This window comes from Schistocerca piceifrons, chromosome 4 (assembly GCF_021461385.2).
Source record: "Schistocerca piceifrons isolate TAMUIC-IGC-003096 chromosome 4, iqSchPice1.1, whole genome shotgun sequence".
Lineage (NCBI taxonomy): Eukaryota > Metazoa > Arthropoda > Insecta > Orthoptera > Acrididae > Schistocerca > Schistocerca piceifrons.
Window position 1 is genome coordinate 475,549,986 of NC_060141.1, and position 7,186 is coordinate 475,557,171.

Genomic DNA, 7,186 nt, shown 5'->3' on the forward strand with positions numbered 1-7,186 from the left:
AAGTAGTGACAATACAGAGCCCTGTGGGACCCCATTTTCCTGGATGTGGGTTGGGGGGGGGGGGGGGGGGGGGGAACTATGGGTGGCACGAACTTGAAGTTGTCAGTTGTCACGAAGTGCAATAATGATGTACCACTGCTATCTTACTCGCTGTTGTAAGCTACGCGTCAAGCTTTGGGGGTCCTAGAGCCAGAAAGGTAAGGAAGGCACAGGCTCTACGGCGAACACAGAAGTGTCATCCCGCGCCTGACAGGCGCCTATAGAACAACACCGACTGAGGCGCTGCTGATGATTTTAAGCTTGATACGCTAGACTTAGCAAAAAGGAAAGAGAAGTGCACAATATTGACTCATTAAACACGAGTTTGATAAGAAAAAGCTGATAGTGGGGCAATAGCCGTATCGAATAAGGAAGTAAAGGCATGCCTTGATAGAGAATGGTAAGAAATCTGGGGCAGTGCAGAAACAGGGAGGTGAACCTACCAGTTGCCTCCGAACATAAAAGAAAGAACAAGAATTACATACTTCCTTCCGAACAAGGAAAGTATAAACTACCTGTAGGGAAATGGTCCATATCCGAGCAACTTACTAAAAACCCAGCAACGCACTACAGACACTTATGAGCGTGGAGCATTTGGCAACCCGGATGACATCGTCTTGGAATGTGCCGTTACACAAGATGTTACAAAATAGAACAGTAATACATTTGGTAATGCAACAGCTTATAATATAACAAGAAATGAGGAACCGTGGCATAAGCTGAGCTCGCCGGAAGCTAAAAATGTCAGCTTATCAGCTGCAAACCAACATGGCTGTGAGACAACAAAGAAGAGGCCATGCATCATGATAACGAACACGCCACGCTAGGACATCCACCTACAAGAACCTTCTGGAAGCAGTGAGAAGACGAGCCTCGTAGAGGACCAGGAAGGACTTCCTGCGACCCTGACAGCCATGTCCCAAACTCTACACCCTGGGTGGCAAAGCAGCGCAGCCCCTGCGAATTCTGAGTTGCATCTCAGCGCGCCAGGGACTAACCATTCAGACAAATGGGAAATCAAACTTGGTTCTGATACCAAGTACGGAAAGGTAGTGTAAAATGGTTCAAATGGCTCTGAGCACTATGGGACTTAACATCTGTGGTCATCAGTCCCCTCGAACTTAGAACTACTTAAACCTAACTAACCTAAGGAATTCACACACATCCATGTCCGAGGCAGGATTCGAACCTGCGACCGTAGCAGTCACGCTGTTCCGGATGAAAAGGTAGTGCAGCCTAGTGCTGAGTAGTGTAGTGTTGTATAGTAGTGTAGCCCAGAATCGTAAATTACAAAATTTATTATCTACCAATACTGTATGGTGTTAATAGAGAACTAGCGTGTGCATTCGGGTTTCCTGATGAACAGAAGATATCTACGCGCCAAATAAACAAATGGTAGAATGTAGATTTTTTTTTACTTATTATTTTTCTATTTACATACATATTCTAAGTAAATTCTTCCCCCCAAAAAAGCATAATGCTTAGTTATTACTAACACATTTGAAATTATATTAAAATATTATATGCTAAATTCATGCCAATTCCTGTGCAACATTCGGTCTGTTCTGTTATATAGCTAACAGACTAAAAGAATACAGTAAATAAATAAATACATAATAAACAAATAGACAGAAAAAAATGAAATAAAATGGGTATCAGTGGCTCGATCCTCCATGACACTAACAAACAGATTTCTATAAATGGGCTCAATAATTGAACCTTATCAGCCCAAACTTTGGCTGACGCGTTGCAATACGTCTTTATTTGAAAAGTCGTTTACGGCAACTGCCATGACCAGATCAAAAATTAGAATTGCAAATCAAAATTCAGTGTCATTATCAATAAAATCTATGCCTAATCGTGATGTCAACTCAAGTTAGGTCCCAATTAGGCTATAGATTTTATTGATACTGAAACCGAAATTTGTTTTAGAACTTCTAGCTTTTGATTTGATGGTGGTAGTAACCGAAACAACGTTATAAGTGAAGACACATATTAAGCTATCTACACAGTTCTTTTACACACAAAAAAATCTTCATTTGCACGGAAGAAAGCATACTATGAAGCCATAAAAATATTTCAACACTTTCCTTGCGATATGAAGGTACTGACCGATAATTAAAACAGTTTTAGAAACAAACTGCAGTCATTTCTATTTGACAGCTCCTTTTAATACGTTAATTAATTTCCGATTACTTGGTATCGGTGAGTCGTAGGCTTACATTTACAAGTCATTGCAGAATCAGAATAGTAGTGTTTAAAGTTCTGTCGACGACTGGCGGGAAAAATGCTCTAACTGGGGCAGAATGGGGAAGAACAACTTAAAGGAAGACTAAATCTCGATGGTTGGAAGGAGATTTTAATCGCCGTCCTCCCAAATGCGAAACTACTGGCTTTTCATTGCGGCTACTGGTTCGATGATTCAGATTGAAGTACAAATAAATCTATGGAGATGGTCAGTATATAACCATATTTTCACTGAGGAATTTTACTATATTCGTGAACTTACTGACACATTCTACATGGCAGCGAGATGTCGAAAATACACTGGTGTGAAAAACTTAGGGACGAGAATAACTTTCGCACGATATGCCACTGCCAAATAAGATAGTTCGATGAAACTTGGACTGCAGACAGAAAGAACTGCTGCAGTAGAGTACAGAAGGCAGCTGAGAGCAAAGTGAAAGGAGAGCAACAGAAATGGCTGATTCAGAGACAATAATGACAGTGGGTGCTTCATGATGGTCCCTGGACAATACAAGAGGCGGAACACGGTGTATAACAGGGTATGTGACAACCACGGACGGCAAAGCTTTCTCTGTAATATGATCCCACGCTGACCACAAGGGCGGTAAGGAGTTCTACAGCTGTGGCGTTCCATTCCACCACAAGAGCGATTGATAGCTGGTAGATGGTCAAGCGCGATTGACAGCTGCTAGATGGTCATTTGCGCATGAAGACGTGCTGCAGTACGTCTTCCCAACACATCCCACACTTGCTCGATGGTATTTAAGTCGGGAGAATGGACAGGGCAGTCTAATCACCAAATATATCATAAAAATGAAGTCAGAAGCGAATACACTCCTGTAAAGACGCACCTGGGGATGGAGAACAGTGTCGCAATCACGCTGGTGTTGGGTGTACCGTGTTAAAAGGTCTGGAGGTCAGTACGTCCAAGCAAATTTTCTTCCTACACCATAATAAATGAACCACCAAACCGATTATGTTCGACAACGCTGGATGTTGAATCACATGCGAAACGAAGGAACACAAATCCACCAAGGAACGTTGTCGAAGATTGTCATTTTTTGTGAGCCAGCGTTGGTGGTTTGGGGGCATAACGTTATATGGGCGTACGGAGCTCCAAATATTTCGTTACCCTCACTGGTCAATGTTGTTGTGACACTGTATTCCTTCATTATGTGCCTCTTTTCAGGAGTACGTTCAGCCTTGACTTTATTTTTGTGGAAGATAATGCGCGACCGCATCTAAGCGCAATTGGAAGCAACTCTTGGAAAGAGAGGACATTCGGCGAAATAATACCCCTGCCAGTTCCCCCAACTTAAATTCCATCCATCATGTGTGAGGTGCAGCACGTCCACATGCACCAACGACAGTCTAACAATTGCTAGAATCGTTGTTGGAGGAATGGCACCCCTGCCACAAGAACTTCATTCCGGCCTTGTGGCCAGCGGAGGAGCACGTTACAGAGCATTCACTGTTGTCCGTCGTAATAACACACCATATTAAAAACCATGTCCTGCTCTTTGTAACGTTTAGGGAACCATCATGAATCGCGTTTACTTCAGTATAACTATTTGTTTTAGTCTATAGTCGCATGAATTCTGCAGGGCTGTCCATAAATCCGTAAGAGTACGAGGGGATGGAGATATCTTCTGAATAGGACGTTGCAAGGTAACCCAATTGTGCTCAATGATGTTCATGTCTGTGGAGTTTGGTGAACCAGCCGAAGTGATTAAGCTCAGACGAGTGTTCCTGGAGCCACTCTGTACCAATTCTGGACATGTGAGGTGTCACATTGTCCTGCTGGAATTGCCTAAGTCCATCGGAATGCGGAATAGACATTAATGGATGCAGGTGATCAGACAGGATGCTAACGTACGTGTCAGCTGTCAGAGTCGTATCTGGACGTATCAGAGGCCCTATATTACTCCAGCTGCACACGGCCCAAATCACTGCAGAGCCTCCAAAAGCTTGAACAGTCCCTTGCTGACATGCAGGGTGCATGAATTCATGATGTTGTCTCCATACCCATAGACGTCCATCCGCTCGGTACAATTTGAAACGAGACTCGTAAGACCAGGCAACATGTTTCCTGTCATTAACGTCCAATGTCGGTGAAGACGGGCCCAGGCGAGGCGTAAAGTTTTGTGTCGTGCAGTCATCAAGTGTACATAAGTGGGCCTTCGGCTCCGAAAGCCCATATCGATGATGTTTCGTTCAATGGTTCGCACGCTGACACTTGTTGATGGCCCAGCATTAAACCTGCAGCAATTTGATGAAGGGTTACACATCTGTAACGTTGAACGATTTTCTTCAGTCGTCGTTGGTCCCGTTCTTGGAGGATCTTTTCCGGCCGCAGCGATGTCGGAAATTTGATGTTTTACCGGATACTCGATATTCACTGTACACTCGTGAAATGGTCGTACTGGAAAATCCGCACTTCATCGCTACCTCGGAGATATTGTCTCCCATCGCTCGTGCGCCGACGATAACACAACGTTCAAATCACTTAAATCTTGATAACCTGCCATTCTAGCAGTAACCGATGTAACAACTGCGCCAGACACTTGTTGTCTTATATAGACGTTGCCGACCGCAGCGCCATCTTCTGCCTTTCACTTATCTCTGTATTTGAATATGCATGCCTGTAGCAGTTTCTTTGGCGCTTCAGTGTACATGCAACAGCCAAATATTAAAAGTAAACTTACTCCCGTCCGGTAGTGATACAATTTCTTGTTTAACCAAGATGGACAAGCTGTTAGAAACGTCCTTTTGTGAAGTCAAATTCGCAGAATATGGACCTGTCATCCAACTCAATCGAAACTCGCGTCACCACTTTGACAGAGTATACTCATCAGAACGAAAGTTGAAGAATATAAAATTTGTAAACAAATATTTTCGAAGTACTAACGTAAAATTAAGACACCAACGACTTACTGCTACAATTCAGTAAATGGAAGAACTTCCACTGAGATCATTTCTTCGGCTACATATCTGCAAGTAATGTAAATCGGCAGACTGTCACTCACAACATGAGATTCGTAATAGTAAACTATAGAATAATTCAGGTAAGCTATTCATACGACATATTTTCGGAACCGTTTGATGTTCAAAACAAATAAACAGTAAGTTTTGAATACTGTAAAAAAAGTAGTTCAAATGGCTCTGAGCACTATGGGAGTTAACATCTATGGTCACCAGTCCCTTAGAATTTAGAACTACTTAAACCTAACTAACCTAAGGACATCACACAACACCCAGTCATCACGAGGCAGAGAAAATCCCTGACCCCGCCGGGAATCGAACCCGGGAACCCGGGCGCGGGAAGCGAGAACGCTACCGCACGACCACGAGCTGCGGACTTGAATACTGTAAGGCAATCTTGTCGAAAACTGACATTTAGAGAACCGTGGCTGTAGTACAATAAGGTTATTATTTAAACATCAACCTGTCACAAGTATGATTTAGAAAAAAATTAACTGAGTAACACCATAACCGGTTTCGGATATCATACATATCTGTCTTCTGAAAGGTGTTACTGATACCTGTGTTTCATTGGTGGGCACTCTTTTTCCAGTCCTTACTGGTTTGCTGCACTGGAATGGTCAAAGCTTTTCCTTCGTAATTCCGTAAAATTTGGGAGATTTAGTTGTTTTGATCTGTATCAAACATTCATGAAAAAGTTTTAAAGTTATTAAAAACTTGGAATGCGGTGAAAACTTACGTTTTGTATTATTCTGTGTGACGTAATCACCTTGTGTTTTTGTTGTGGATTTTAAAATTACGGTAATTCATTTTATATGTGCACTATGTGAGTACTGTTCAATTCAGTGGATAACGCTTTAAACCAAACCATTCTATGTTGAGTGCACACACGATAGACGTTTGCAAATCGTGGTCCAGCTTCACACCAGTAACATAAACAATGATTTCAAAGATGTTACATCGGTAAAGATGTTAGTTTGACGATGCTGTGAGGATGTACGGGCAGTAAAACATGTCTTTATTAGTGCAATGAAATTAATTTAAAAATCGAAAAGAGAAGCAAAATTATTTACAATAATTTTTCATGTTGGTGGCTATACATTGGTTCATATTACACATAAAAGATTTTATATAAACAGTACCAAATACTGTGTACAGTGCATAAGCTTGGCTTAATCACTTAATCTGTAGTTGAATTCTGCATTATGAACAGCAGTATGTTACATTTTACTGATTTGTTATTTCAGTTGTAACGAGTAATCTGTAATGTTTTAATATATCGGACTATGACTAGCATTTAAATGGAAATTTTACAATAACGATATGAGTAGAATGAGATTTTCACTCTGCAGCGGAGTGTGCGCTGATACGAAACATCCCCCAGGCTGTGGCTAAGCCATGTCTCCGCAATATCCTTTCTTTCAGGAGTGCTAGTTCTGCAAGGTTCGCAGAAGAGCTTCTGTAAAGTTTGGAACGTAGGAGACGAGGTACTGGCAGAAGTAAAGCTGTGAGTACCGGGCGTGAGTCGTGCTTCGGTAGCTCAGTTGGTAGAGCACTTGCCCGCAAAAGGCAAAGGTCCCGAGTTCGAGTCTCGGTCGGGCACACAGTTTTAATCTGCCAGGAAGTTTCACGATATGAGTAGTTTATCCTACATTCATACAAGACTAATAAAATTTTTTAATGAAACAACTTTATAGTACTGTGGCTGTCTTGGGTTATGGGAATACCACGCTGCTTTAAACGATGAGAAGACCTCCCGGGCGTTCTTTAGGATGGAGGTGTTAGAGGAGTCTGTTAGCTCATTCAGAATGAGATTAGGAAAGGTGTTCTTATGTAGGGGCATCAGCTCGAAAAAATCAAGTGCGACTTTGAAAATTTGGTGACGCTGTTAATCCTTCTTACCGTGTTCACATTTTTC

The 7,186-nt window shown here is 42.1% G+C and overlaps 1 non-coding gene across 1 annotated transcript; it reads left to right on the forward strand.

Annotated features, from left to right (window-relative positions):
* Window positions 1-6,796: 6,796 nt before the first annotated feature.
* Window positions 6,797-6,871, forward strand: Trnal-caa. The gene has a single exon. It is a non-coding gene; the product is annotated as a tRNA-Leu (tRNA).
* The last annotated feature ends 315 nt before the right edge of the window (window positions 6,872-7,186 follow it).